The sequence below is a fragment of the Octodon degus genome, unplaced genomic scaffold (genome assembly GCF_000260255.1).
Source record: "Octodon degus isolate 3935 unplaced genomic scaffold, OctDeg1.0 scaffold00010, whole genome shotgun sequence".
Taxonomy (NCBI): domain Eukaryota; kingdom Metazoa; phylum Chordata; class Mammalia; order Rodentia; family Octodontidae; genus Octodon; species Octodon degus.
Window position 1 is genome coordinate 2,995,641 of NW_004524586.1, and position 14,831 is coordinate 3,010,471.

Below are 14,831 nucleotides of genomic sequence, written 5' to 3' on the forward strand. Positions count from 1 at the left end.
GGGCTTACTGAGTTCCCGGGGCCCGGCCACGACTGCCAAGGCCTGTACCCTTCGGGCTGCGCACAGGGCACCCGTCTCTGGCCGCCTCACGCCACCATCTCCTCACAGACATCTGTAGAGATGGCAGTCTCGAGAAAACACCTCCCAAAGCACAGGCTGAGGGAGAGGCGCCAACCGGCCAGCGCTGGAGAAGTGCTTTCCAGGCAAAGAGGATTTCACCATGAGGAAAAACTAAAGCTAGACTCTGGCCCTCAGCTGGCTCTGCCATGCCTCTGTCTTCTGGGCAACTAACAGCTCACAAGCAGGGAGGCGACAAGTCTGGAGCTCGCGCCCTCACACAGCTCACCTTTTCTGGCAAAGCTCCACACAGTTGGCAAAGCTAGCTCCACCACTGACCTCTCTGATCCCTTCTGTCCCCCATGCTGCCCGCCAGGACCCCACATTACCTGTGCGGAAACTGCTCTGAAAGGCCAACCCTTCGCCCAGGCCATGCAGCTCGAAAGCAGAGCCGGAGCTCCCTCTAGCACTCGGCCACACTGCTCACTCACTGCTCCCAAACCCAGTCAAAGCCTTCCATTTTCAAGACCAACAACCCTTCCTATTCACATTTTAGCTGCCATGTAACAAACCCTATTTCCTGACCCTTTCTTGTGTTTATTATGCTCGGATACTTTTTCCTAATAGCCTGAGAATTACTCCCATAGGAAACATTCAGCTCCTTTGGAATGGATGTGAGACTAAACCCCTTCCCTGGGAGCCTCCCTCTGAGGGCAGGACAAGTCTGGCCGACACTGATAATCCTCAGTGTGGTGTGGAGAGGGAGTACTGCTGGGAGCCACGTCGTCCGCAATCCCGGCTCCAGCATCAACAAGCTGCGCAGCCCACCTCAGTCCCGAGGCTCCATTCTGAGCCCTAGTTTCACCATCCATGAAGTAGGAATAAGAAAGCCTAACTTAAACTGGGTGTGGCAGCAAAATCCTGTAATCCCAGCTACTTAGCAAGCTGAGGCAATTTAGCAAGACCTCATCTCAAATAAAAAATAAAAACCTAACTTAAAAGTGTATTGCCAGGATTTAAGAAGTTGTGCGCATACAACTAATAAAGGGCTGATGGGGTAACCTCCCCCACAAAATAAATGCTGGCACTATCTCAACTGCTATTGGGCACAGCCAACTTGAGGGTGGGTGAAACACAGCGTATGTTTTTTATGTCTAGGAGGCTTTTACCAAAAGAAATAGTCTAGAATCCCTCCTGTCAGAAATATTCCTAGTTCTGGAAAGACCAATCAGAAATAAAAGGGCTGCTTTGACCCCTCAGGAAGACAAAAGATGATTGCTCTTCCAGGGCTTAAATGGCTTCTCAAACACCTCACTTCCTCTCAACCCCCACAGCCCCGAGTAAGTTATCTAAGCAAGCCACCAACTCCCACTGACCCTCATCTCCTCAGCTGTGTAACAGAGACAACCAGGCCCTGGTGGTAGCTTTCCAAGACTGAGTCCCTCTCCTTCCCTTCTGACTGAAGCTCCGCTCTGAATCTCCTTTTTGTTGAGGTAATGCGCCTCCCCCACGTGGCTCCAGAAATGTAGTGCCCTTCTAATCAGCCATCCCTGGCCCAGGGAAGACGAGTTACATAAACTCAGCCGTTAAGCTACTGCAGAAAGCAGCTACCCAAGCTTCCTGACTCCTGAAAAGCACCACCACAATCAATCTGGACTCTTCTTTCCCTAGATAGTGCGTCCAACTGGGATGTTTGGAAATGCTGCAGCCATCTGACCCCCAGCCTACAAGGACGCGCATACCAACAGCGCAGCCCTGGGAGGACTCCAAGGTCTTGCCGCCATCAACAGAGCCATAACACAATCAACTCCAAAGCCCAACCTGTGTCTGGATTCGGGATCATCCCCTCACTCACCTCTAGGGAGCACAGGCCACCCTTCAGCCCAAATGAAACCGCTCCTACTTCAGAGATAAGCATTTCCTAACTGCTGCCCACTCTGACTTAGAGTTTGTTACTTGCTGCTGAAAATATACAACCTAGGGAACATGGTAAAAATATAGACATTTATGTCCCACTAGGGACTAAAAGCCATTTTTAACAAGCACCAAAGCTGGGTGCAGTGGTTCATACCTATAATTCCAACACTCTGGGAGGCTGAAGCAGGAGGATCATAGGTTCTACTCTCACCTGGACACTTTAGAAAGTCCCTGTCTTAAAATAAAAAGCATTATGGTTATATCTCAGTAGTAGATACCCCCTGGACATTATCACCAGTACTGCAAACAAAAACAAAAACAAAACCCTAATTTGATAAAGTGAATGTGGAGCCCTGTAACACATTACCAGGCATGCAGTTAAAGCACCATTCCTCCCTCCTACTTCCACGAAATCCTCAGCTGACAGAACAGACCAAGTCAAAAGACAGTGCAAAGTGAGGTGCTAAGTAAATTTACCTCTCCCCCAAAAGGCTGCTTCTGCACTTCTGTGTAACCACCAGCTGACGTCTGGCCAGAAAAGCTTCCACCACGGCAACCCAAAGACCTGGCTCTCGTGGGCTCCGCAGCTGCGGCGGTCACCCCACTCCTACCACAGTCTGAGCGCAGCGCTCAGGCCTGCACACCACATTCCGGGGCTCCCTGTGGCCCCTTCAGCTTCACTAAAAGGCCATTTTCTCGGCCTGGCTATTTCTTATCCTAGACTCATCACCCCTGTGGCACCAGGAAACTGCAAAGGAAGCTAGAGTTATTAGAAGATGAAAGGAGGAGCTGCTGAGCTACCAGGCTGCTTGGAGAAAGCATTGTTTTTGGAATGTCAGACAGCCAACCGGTCACAGCCACCCCCTTCATTCCGAGGGGGAAAACAAAGACCAAGAGGGTGTGGGGCTTGGGACCCCCATTCATTGGGTTCTTTCCTCTTAGCACCTTCAGGATCATTGGGGTGGGGGTTTCCTCCTATGGAATGCTAACGAGAGAAAAACAAAAACATCTGGCTCATGTAAAAGGAGAACAGAGGAAGAAGCAGGCTCTAATTCAGAGGGCTTGCAGGACACAGGTTGCCTAGAGAAACCAGAAAAACCGAGGACATCAAAGAACATCTCGCCTATTCTTTTCTACGTCAATATGCTTGAGAGTAGGTTCCTTTAATTCATTTGAGCCCCAACCCCTATTCAACAAATTCTTGAGTGGCTATGACATCCAGAACCCCACATCAGGAGTTGCAGTGACGGAGATGACAGCATAAGAATCTCAGTCGAAACATGAAGATAAGGCAACTATAGTAGAAAGCAGAAACAAGTTCCTTCTTCAGAAAGCCTCCCAACCCGCCCTAGATCGGTAGGGACGAGGTTCTCTCTGCTATGTACTGCCTCAGCGCCCTGGGGTACAGTTACGGCTGCAACAGCCACACTGCCTAGACTGCTCTTTTCTCTGTTCATTTCTGTCTGTCTGTCTGCCCATCTGTCTGTTTGTCTGACTCTGTCTCTCTGTCTCTCTTCTCTCTTTTTTCTTTCTCTCTCTCCCCACCCCCTCCCTCCCTAGAGCACAAGTTACCTCACTCACCTCCCTATATCTATGTCTAGCACAGACCCTGGTACTACACTGCACCCAGCGAACACTGGTTGACAAAACGGATAAACAGAGGGATGGATACGTGAACCACGCCTGAGTAGACCGACAGCTGCAGACGTCAAGGAACTGTAGGAAAACTGTCAGGAAAACTTTCCTGAAAGGCTGAAGCATCTGAGCCAGAGTGTAAAGGACTTGGACAAGCAGAGAAGAAGGGAAGGCCCACTTCAACCCCAGTGCCTAGTATCATTTTAGGCACACATCTGCATGAGTTTGCTAATGAACTGACTTTTTTTTTTTTTTTAATTTTATTTATTTATTTATTTATGTGTGTGTGTGTGTGTGTGTGTGTGTGTGTGTGTGTGGCCAGCTCAGCCCACCAGGGGGCGGGGCTGGCTGGCATGTGGTTCTGGGGGATTGAACCGCGGTCCCTGTGCTTTGCTGAGCTTGTTCTAAGTAGGTGCTTTAGACCACTGAGCCATCTCACCAGCCCTAATGAACTGACTTTTATTTTTTTTATTTTTTTTGTTGTTGTTGTTGTTCCTCGAATGCCTTCAGGGCACTTTTGGCCAGCAGGAGAGGTGTGAGGTTCGAACTCCAGCAACCTGAGGCTGACAGCTTTGTGGAAGCAGCCACTTAAAGGCCTGAGCTAGGGCCAGGCCCCCTGAACTGACTTTTAAGGAAATGGGGAAAAAAGTGTAGCAGAATGAAGCGACTCCACTTGTACCAATATAGAGTTTCTAGGGTGTATTATTAAGTGAAAAAAAGCAAGCATATCACTTCTCCCCTTTATATAAGTTTCCGCATACAGACATGTCATAAGGATATTCAAGAAACTGATGTAAGTGCTTATCTATCTGTTGAGTAATATATAATTAATCACCTAAACTGTGGTACTTTTGAGAGTGAAAGGAGGTATTACTTAGGGATCATTCACTGGGACAAAAAATATAAGCTGAACTCTCCTGGTCAAAGTGAAATATAAGCTCTCTCCACCTAATGGAGGTTGGCAAGGGAATGGACAAAGCAGAGACGGGAATAAAAGGGTTCAATGCATACATTTTCATAGTGTTCTGATTTTCAAATCATGTGTGTATATTAACTGCTTAAAAATGTAGTAATCTTTTTTAAAAAATGTAGTAATCTTTGAATGAGAAGGAAAAAGCCAAAGAATTTAAATGTCTAACTCTCTTGGACAAATAAGTTCATTTAAGGGGCTTGATGGTTGGCCACCCTGAAAGTATAAGCTGTACCCCTAGGTATTAGATGAAATCACCACTCATCGCATAACTATTTTGCAGGACACAGGAAAACATCCCTGACAGCAGAAAGCTGTACATGGCCTAAAAAGGCCGGGAGTCGGTGCCGGGCCAGCGGAGATGGGGGAACACTGCGGAACATAAACAGTGAGGCAGACAAAAAGCAGTTCAGGTTTTAAACAATCATGGCAACAAAGAGAGATGGATTCAGGACTGAATCAAGCCCTTTATATTGTTTCTACTTAAAAAGGAAATGTATTGACTACAGTCCCCCTCACAAATTTATCTTTCCTGACATCAAGCACATTCATAACCTATTTTAAATTCCAAGGAACAATGCTGGGTTTAGGAAAGCGAATAGCAGCAGGTTTCATCAGGCAGTTTGGGAGCTGGGCAGAAGCTTCTGACTTGTAATTGTCCAGGAAACATGCACAATGCAGGTTTGTTTTTATGGGGTTTTTTCCCCCCTTCTTATCAGTCATAACTTCCAGCGAGGCGAGCGCTTGCCTGAGATGCCTGTGCTTCGGCCGGCCGGGAGAGGCCCTGTGTGGTGTCCCAGCAGCCTCAGTTGCGTAATCATCCCTTCCCTTCGGGCAGCACGAAGGCTCCTCAGGCTCAGGCAGAGTGGGAGCATGGCTCATTCCAACCTCTAGGCTTCACCCGGCCCTTGGGCTCTGGGCTTCCTCAGGCCAGCCTGACCACGCTCCACTGAGAAGCTTTCACAAATCCCACAACACCCTGCGGGGTTCGGGACCACAGGATTTAGTGCCCAATCAGACAGAAGCACTGCTAAGAATCCCTGAGCCAACTGGCAAAGCCACCCCAGAAACTGGAACATGAGCTCCTCCTCTAAAGGGTAAATTCAATCCCTTCAACAGACCTAAATTCAAGAGTCTCCACCACCCGGCCCCACGCTGCCCTTTGGGTCTTTCCCACCTGTCCATGCCATGCAGTGCGACCACCACGGGCTGCACTGGGCCCCCCCAAGCCCGGGCTTTATTATCATTGCATGCTTTACTCCTGCCATCTTCTCCCTGGCCTCCACCATCAGTCCCTAATGCCTTTTTTTTTTTCCAAGATCTGGCAAGTTTTATTAATGAAAAATTCTGCCTGGTTTATTTTTCACCAGTCTGCTCTGGCATGCCTCTAACGATACCAGAATCACCTGGATCAGTGATTGCCAGTGTGCACACTCTGTGGTACTTTCCACATGCTGTGCCCAGTTCCATATTATTGCCGCTGTAGTGGTGGACACCAGTTTTGGCCAACATGGCCTAGTGCTCTATTTCAGATTTCCTCAAGGCTGGGCAGTTGTTGGCAAGGATGACCAATTTCACTTTGCCCTGTCTGATCATCTTCGCATCTGCTCGTACCCCAGCACATACTTTCCTTTTCACAACAAGTTGGAGCCTAGTGCTGATGGACTCCAGAGATTTTTTCATCTTCTTTGTGGCCACCATCTTCCTGCCTTAGGTGCAGATGGACCTCCACCAGGAGCAGCCACCATGATGGCCGGGGAATGAGAAAGGAAGCCCTAATGCCCTCCTCATCATCTGTCTAGGTCTAGATCCTATCTTTCCTTCAAAACACAAAGCACTCATTACTGTATTCATCCACCAAATACTGACTAGTTAATACAGCCAAGGCACACGATGAGCAAGAAGGAATTGTCTACTTCTCCAGAAGCTTCCGTGTGTCTGTACCCGTGCCTGCCACGGGACCACTGGCCCTAAGGACGCACAAAGAACCATGCACTGGTGTCTCAGGAACTTCCTCGCGTTGCTGGGACAAAGTACCCAACACCCACAATTAAGGACGGAAAGGTTTATTTAGCTCACAGTTTGTGCAGGTTTCCGTCCATACTCAGTTGGCTCCAAGGCAGAGTGACACAGAGCAGAGGGCAGCTGTTGATGGTGGCGGAAAACAGCAAGAGCAGAAAGGGAGGGGCAACCGCAGGGAGCAAGCCTCTCTGCTTTCCATATACAGCATCCAGGCTAGCAGATAGCACCCACACCCATAATCCCAGCAGTGGATCATGAATTAATTCATCACAAAGCCTAGAAGCCCACCCCATGATGCTCTGAGGCTTGAGGGGACATCTAGACACAAACCATAACAGCTGGAGAGTAGACACGCTCACTATCCCACAAGGCTGTGAAGTCCCTGAGGGCAAAACTCAAGAGTCTGCACCCTTTCCTGCAACCTTGGATAGAGCAGACATTCAACAATTACTGAGTAAAATCATTAACACGGCCGGGAATGTTTGCACACGGCCATGACCCCATCACAGAGGGAGGCTGAGTCAGTAGGCTGGCAAGTTCAAGGCCAGCCTGGGCAACTAAGTAAGATACTGAATAAAAATACAGAAAAATACAGGGGATGCAGGGCAAGTCTCTGGTTTCGATCCACAGTACTGTGGGGGGGGGGTGAAAGAAGGGAGGGAGGGAAGGAAAAAGGGAGGGAGGAGAATGTTAAAAAACCTTTCTTATTTAGTCTAGAGTTTTCCAACAACCTTTTCTGAGGCAAAGGAGAACCCCAATTCTACAGGCCTTAGAGAAACACCCCCAGGTACCCTGATTATGGCTCCTAGCTGGCTGTGATGCACAAAGGGAACTGAAGTCCCCTGATCAAGGCCACGCTGCTTCTCTTGACGTTCAGTGACTGCTCCAAGGCCACACGGCTAGTCAGCATCTGAGCCACTGGCGAGATCAGAGGGTGACCGGCACAGCAGCCCCAGGATAGGAGGGAGCTAGAGGAGAGAGGTGTGACTTCAGCTGAACTGCTCAACAAGCTTTCTAGGGAGGCCTGGGGGCGGGAGTAGAGTGGCTAGCAGGCTTCAGGCCCCTACCTGGCCCCTGCGTACATGGGACTGAGCAGAAACCTGGCAAGGGAGGGCTAGCTCAACACGAGGACCACAGAGCGAATGCCCTCGAGATGGGACTCAGGAGCACCTCTCCCAGGTCTAACCTAGAAGAGGAAGACCGGGCAGCTCACACTCCACTCAGGAGCAGCAGCTCAGGAGCAGGCCTGCTCAAATTAGTCTACTGGGCCACGGTGGTGCTCGGAGAAAGCAGCTCAGAGAAGCCTAAGCAAACACCAAGCAACCTGGGCTCCCCTGGCCCTGTGTGCGGCTCTTCCAAAAGCAGATGAAGCAGTTCTACTGGGGCAGACAGCACCCACACCCATAATGTGACTGGGAACAGACAAACGCGGCAAGCTGCACACTTGCACCTGAGGGTCTCATTTCTGACGATGGCCAGTCACAGCGCTAATTCAATCACGTGGACAACAAGCGCAGTTAGCATGAACACAGTAAAGTCTTCAATTACTTCTCGCCAGCATGGACCAGACCCTACTACCTCTCCCTTCTTGTAGCTCATGTGTAGCCCTGGCCCACCCCGACCTTCACGCCTTCAACCCACTACGACCACCTACATGCCCCCCAGGACCTCATGGCTCAGTCAGGGAGGAACTCAAATTGCAAAGACCCATGAAAGGTACAACAGAAGGCCCTGGAGCTCCAGAAACAACTCCAAGTTCTTCAAGGCACCCTGTGCTCTGCATGGCAGAAACACAACCAGATCTCCAACCAGATACTAACACTGGCACTCAACATTTTGCGTGGGGTAACTCGCTGTAGTGGGGGGCTGTCTTATGTACTGTAAACTGCTCAGGAGCATGCTTGGCTTCTGTACACTGGATTCCGACAGTATCTTTTCAATTGTGACAAACAAAAATACCACTAAACATTGCCAAATGTTCCCTAGTGGTGAAATTTTCCCTCACTGGAAAACACTGCCAAATGATAACCTTTGTAAATGTGCTATTCCAGGCATCCCCACATGGTCAGATGCCTGGAACACAGTCCAACAAAATAGCTCAGAGGTTAAAGGATTTGAATTATACAAAACCTGTGTTAATTTTTTAATATCTTGAATGTCCCCCAAAGGTTCTTATGTGAAGACTTTCTCCCCAGCCTACAGATGCTACTGCCAGGTGGTGGAGCCAATGGAGGTGACTGGGGGTACGCCCATGAGGAGGATATTAAGACCGCAACCACTTCTTATCTGTTCTCATTTCTGCTTCTTGGCAGCTATGAAGTGAGCCATTTCCTTCACCATGTCCTTCTCCCATTATGCACTTGCTCACTGTTGACCAAAAGGCAACGGGGCCAAGAAACCGTGGGCTGCTGACACTGTGGAGCCAAAATAAACCTTTCCACCCCAGAAGTTGATTGTCTCAAGCATTTTTATTACAGTAATGGAAAAAATAACTGACACACTGAGGTTAGAGTCCTGGCTCTGCGTCTTACTCACTCTGTAACTTAGGTAGGCCATGGTCTCTTTGATGCATTTCTTCATCTTCAAAATAGGCACAGTAAAGCAGCACCTACCTCGTGGGGATAGTCATGCCGTTACAGAAAATGACACAAAGACTGCCTGGTGTGAAGCGTGCTCGATAATGTTAATGATTATTTACAAGCTTGGAAAAGTCCTTTTGGCCACGGCTAGCGAGCAGTCTTCCATTTCTGTGCCTTCTGATATTCCCCATCCCTACTAGGCCCTGCGCACCTGCTAAAAGCCCTTGGTCTTAACCTTTGGGTTTAAAGAATCCCTCCTGCTGGTTCAAAGGCATCTGAGGTTAAAGTGAAGGAAACACACACACACACACACACACACACACACACAACCTTTCAGATTCAACTCTGCTCAGATCAGCTCTTCAGACAATGCTTTCCATTGTGGTCTAACAGACTTTTCCACAGGGAGCTTTAAAATAGCCGCGAGGCCCAGCCTCCGACTCTTCCAGCTCCCATTTCCTTTCTGCCCCAACCATGGCACATCCTTTCTGAGACTCGATTTCCTAACCTATAAATGAGGGCTGTAGATTCTGAAGAGCTCGGAGAGCTTCCATCAGCACTTTCTAGATTTTGCACTGTGTACAGGAATGCTGCAGCACGCATGGCAGCTGGTCCACGTTTCAGGCAAGGGTTTAGCTTAGGAACAGGCATCACACACACAAATCATTTTCTTTTGTTCTCTACATTTCCCAGAGAGTCAGCAGAATACAATGACATGGATATTTATTGCTACTGGAGTCAGATCTGAATAAAATGAAATCCCCTACCACCACGGAGACCTTGGCCGAACAAGTTCATCCCTCCAAATCACGTGGCCTTATTTGCCACATCAGATCATAACAGACAGAAGTGATGAAAAAGTATGAAATGGACGTCAGGAAAGCACCTGTGCAAAGCTGGTGTACACACTAAGCGTGCCTTCCTTCCTAGAATCTTGACTATAAATTCTGTACTACAGCTCCACGTCAGTCTCTCCCCTAGCAAATCCTCCCTTTTGTCCTTTTCCTTGTACAGTTTTCCTTCAAGGATCTGCCCATAAGCTGGGAAAGGTGGCTCATGCCTACAATCCCAGCACCTGGAAGGCTAAAAGCAGAGTTCAAGAACACTGAACTATATAGTGAGACCCTGCCTCAAAAACAAAAAACAAAACAAAAAGGTCTGCCCAAGTCGTCCTATGCCAGGAAGCCTTCCCTGTACAGACTTCTTAAAGTTCTAAGGCTGAAAGTTTCCCAAATTTTAGCTTTGAGGGAGGGGATGGGGCTTACTAGTTCCCTATCCTAAGAATATCCTTTCTCTGGATTCAGGAAGATTAGTCCCTTCCTTTGTCCCACTCCAAAATAGAACAATTACCTCAACAACAGAATAAGCTCAGATTTTATCCAACCATTATGCCAAAGAGTCATAAAACCACCCTGAAATGAGTACAGTACTTCAGGACAGCTTCTTTCACACCCCTCGCCAAATAAAAATCCTAGTCCAGCCTGGTCAGACTAACTCCCCCCACCCCCAGGATTCTACCCATACCAGAAAGATAAAGAAAAGGTTTCTTCTCAAACCTTCTTATGGGAAGCTCACATATCTGCAGCCTAGTCCCTTCTCTTCGCCTAATCATGGGAGTGTGACGACCCTACACGTCCGCAATGAGCTTGGACCATGAAGGCAGCCCCTCCCACTGACAGGAAAATGAAGTTCAAGAGAAGGAGTCAGATCACAGTCTCTCCAGTGGTTTAAAGAGAAGGCTGGAGCTAGGAGGGCTTTTTGTGTACTTCACATACCAAGACCCTACTCACATCTTTTTTTCCTACCAGTTGGTCTTAGATAATGCCATTGTCCCAGGCTGTGACCTAGTAGTCACCTCTACCTCTTTGTTTGCCTAATTTCTGTCATCCTGCCAAAAGCAAGATCAGTAACTCTTCAGTGATAGAGGATTCCAGTCAAGCCACCCTCGAGGCCCACTGCCTGGTCCCCATCACCACTTGCCCAGCAGCTGGGGCTCAGCTTCTCAGAAGCCCCTCCTACCTACCAAGGCCCACTTCCTCTTCCAAGGCTGCTCTTTCTCCCCCCAAGCCTCTCTGCCTAACACACCTGACTGCCACAATCAGCGTCACCAATCACAGACAAGCAGGCCCCACCATGCTCCTTCACACCTGATGGTCCCTATGTCCCCTTCCTAGGTCTTTGTCTACATCACTTCCCTCCATCTTATCACTTTCCTGTCACTGGGACAAAACACTCAACACCAGGAACATAAAGGAAGAAAAGTTTAGCTTGGCTCACAGATTCAGGGGACTCCATCCATGGCTAACTGGTTCCAATGCAGAGACCACACGGCACAACAACATGGCAGAGGACACATGGCAGAGGACACATGGCCTTCTCACACATGAGGGCCATGAAACACAGAGAGAAAAGAACGGGAAACAAGAATGCACCCTTCCCAGCCACATCCCCAGTGGGCCTCCCCCTCCAACCAGGCCCTCTTCTGAACGCAAGACCTCAGGGGACATTTTAGAACCAACCCACCACACCTTCCTTCAGATTTTTTCTCCCATTCCCTTCTCCTATTCTTCCTTCAAGACGGTCTGAGAGCCCGTCACAAGGAAGCCTCCTCTGACCTACGTGCGCCACAGTGATCTCTGACTCCTCTACACACCGTCACTGCTATACAGCCAGGAGCCTAATCCTCCTGGGCCCCTGGCCTCCCATGTCACTGTGGTACCCGAGCTGTATGAGTGTAACCCTTCACCAAACCACAAACCAAGAACCCACGAACACCACCATGTTCCTTCCACCTCCCACCTCAGCTTGGCACTTAGTCCACAAATACTAAATGAATGCCTCTGATGTGCCCAGAAACTTCTTATCCTTGTTCTTTAAACCTTCCTCACCTTTCAAGGTACAGATTAAACACCACCTGCCCTGTGAATTGTTCCCCAACCCCTCCTGACTCCAGCTCACCCCTCAAAGTCTTCATCCCGCTGCCTTAGAACCTCCTAGCTGTTCTCAAGCCTATGTCCCAACCCCACATTCCTTCTGAGATTCAGGGCTTCTGTTCCTTATTCAGGACTGAGCCTCCCATAATACCTGGTACCAGTAGGATGCTCAGTGAAAGGCCTTCACAGCGAAGTGCAACAGGATCTACCTGCCTCTCTGGCCAGTCTGGGCTCCTGGGTGGCCGCAGGCTCGCTGCATCCAAATGACCTCTTACTGTTCTTCCAAGATTGGATTTGGGCCCAGCCTGAATCAAATGACTTCTTATCATTCTTCCAAAATTAGGCTTTCCTCTTTAATTACACCTTATCTACCCACACTGCATGTGGATTCTAATTACATAATTACTCAAACCCTGGGACTGAGAGAAAGAAAAGAAAAGAAAAGAAAAGAAAAGAAAAGAAAAGAAAAGAAAAGAAAAGAAAAGAAAAGAAAAAGGAGTGTGCATGATTATACTGCTAACACAATAAATATGTATGCGGCATTTTCTTCCTCATGCACACACTAGGAATGAGTCTAAATTACGTTAAGATAAAAATCCCACTAGGTAGGGGCAGATCAAGAAAAACTTCATGAAGCCGTCTGAAGAAGACCCTGGGAAGAATCGCCCCTACTTCTTCTGCAATGAAGCTAGACACGTTAGAATTTTAAACCGTGACATGCTTGATCCCTCCACCTAAATATCCACCCTCCTCTGAATGTCAAACATTCTCTGCGCTGCGTCTCTCCGCAGGCCCGTGCACAAATCCTCGTCTTCCCTCCCAGGCCGCCCGTCCTACCGGCCTCACTACCTGGCGCCCCGTTCTCAGTCCCCTCCCGTCTGCAGCGGGTACCTCGCAGCACTTCCGCCGCTTGTACTCCAGCCTTGTTCGAGATTGCCCTTGGCAGAGCGCAGAGCTCGGGCCATCCTGCCGTGGCCCCTGCCCTCCCCCTCTCCTGCATCGGGAACACCTTCCTCTGGCCCGGGGCCAGCCCCTCTTGCACTCCCTGCGCCACCCTGGGGAACACAGCGCTTGTCACCCTTTGCCACACAAACCCTTCCATCTGCCCACCTCTCCGGGCGGTGGTCATCAAATGTTTTCATTACACCTTCCCGTTAGTGAAGCAGCTTCGAGTACATTAACTTTCAAGTTAATTATAAAACCATACTACTAAAAATAGGAAAGCCATATCTCCCTTTTAGAGAATAAATAAAACTTCAACAGGGACTGTTTTCTTTCCGTACTTCAGTGCGTATCTCAAGAGCTCTGTGAGGAAAGCAGGGTGTTTTTTTGTTTAATTCCCTTTCTAGTCCTAGAATCACGTACAGAATGAAAACATAACAGCTTAATAAGCGAACTAATTTCTTCAGCAGACGAGCCAGGCGCTTGCCAGGGTGCGACAGTGAGCACAGCCGGCCTGGCTGCTCGCTGTGGACCGGCACGGTGCAGGGTGGACAAACAAACAGGCACAACAAAGCGGCTGGGACGAGCGCTGTGAGGACGTTCTGTCCAGAGCCGCTGGAGCGCGAAGGCCCTCGCAGAAGGCGCCCGTCTGCAGCGCCAGAGTCGCCCAAGCACCGGTGCTGGTGCTTTCGGGGAGCTCTGGGGGCCCAGGGGAAAGTGAAAGCAGGAAGAGCTCGGGGCCAAGCAGCCTGCGCTGACTCGGCCGACGGAGGCTGGACGCACAAGGGCAAGTCACAAGGCCAATAGAACAGAGAAGCCCGAAAAGGCCAGCGGCCTCTTCTTTCCCTTCCTCCTGTTCGCCACAACAGACCACACAGCACGGCAAGCCTCTGAAGGATGGCCTGCTGCTGCCCCACCCAAACCAAGGCAGGCACAGGTGCACACGGCTCCCAGGTCCCCAGGGGCCCTCCCCAGATGACATCTCCACCCTGTCCTTTCTGAGGGGCCCAGAAGCCCCAAAAAGACTCCCCCAAAAACCATGCACGTTGCCATAGCCACCAATCAATGACTCCTGGGCAGTTTAATTTTTCAAAGAGTGTTAAATATTTTATAACTCCTAACAGCACTCTCTTTTCCTGGCCTACAATAAAAAGAAACACCCTAGTTCAAATTAAGGACTCACTCAGAACAAACGCCATGCTGGAAGGGCCTCCACAAAGGTCTGCATCACCTCTCAAGGGTACCCGAGGGACTGCCGGTTGCCAGGATGCCCGGTCTTGAGAGAGCCACCTGAGTGAGTGATCCCGAACCTCGGCCACCAACTCTCTTCTCTGCTAGAACTCTTTCGACCCCAGGAAGGGAAAATTATTCACGATGTCTCTGGTAAAATAGCCTACGACTTTAAAAATTAAAGATAAATTGGATGTGATGGAATAAGCGTATCATCCCAACTACTCTAGAGGTTGAGAATATAAAATCATAAATGTTAGGTCATCCTATGGCAACTTCATGAAATCTTGTCTCAAAAATTTTTTTAATTTTAAAATGCTGAGACTGTATAGCTCTGTGGTAGAACACTGCTAGGCTTGCTCTTCAATACTACAAATAAATAGATAGAGAAAGAAGAAGGAAGGAAGGAAGGAAGGAAGGAAGGAAGGAAGGAAGGAAGGAAGGAAGGAGAGAGAGAAAGAGAGAGAGAATGAACGAACAAACCAAGAACATTCACTGCATATAGCCAGGAGGCTACAGAAAGGAAGGAAGGAAAGAAGGAAAGAA

At 49.0% G+C, this 14,831-nt stretch overlaps 1 protein-coding gene across 1 annotated transcript in view; it reads right to left on the reverse strand.

Annotated features, from left to right (window-relative positions):
• Sorbs1 (sorbin and SH3 domain containing 1) overlaps positions 1-12,378 on the reverse strand; it is a 261,970-nt gene extending 249,592 nt beyond the window's left edge. Inside the window, exon 1 of the mRNA XM_023709032.1 lies at positions 12,265-12,378. The gene's annotated coding sequence lies outside the window, so the exon portion shown is untranslated. The remainder of the gene's footprint in view (positions 1-12,264) is intronic.
• Between the last annotated feature and the right edge of the window lie 2,453 nt (positions 12,379-14,831).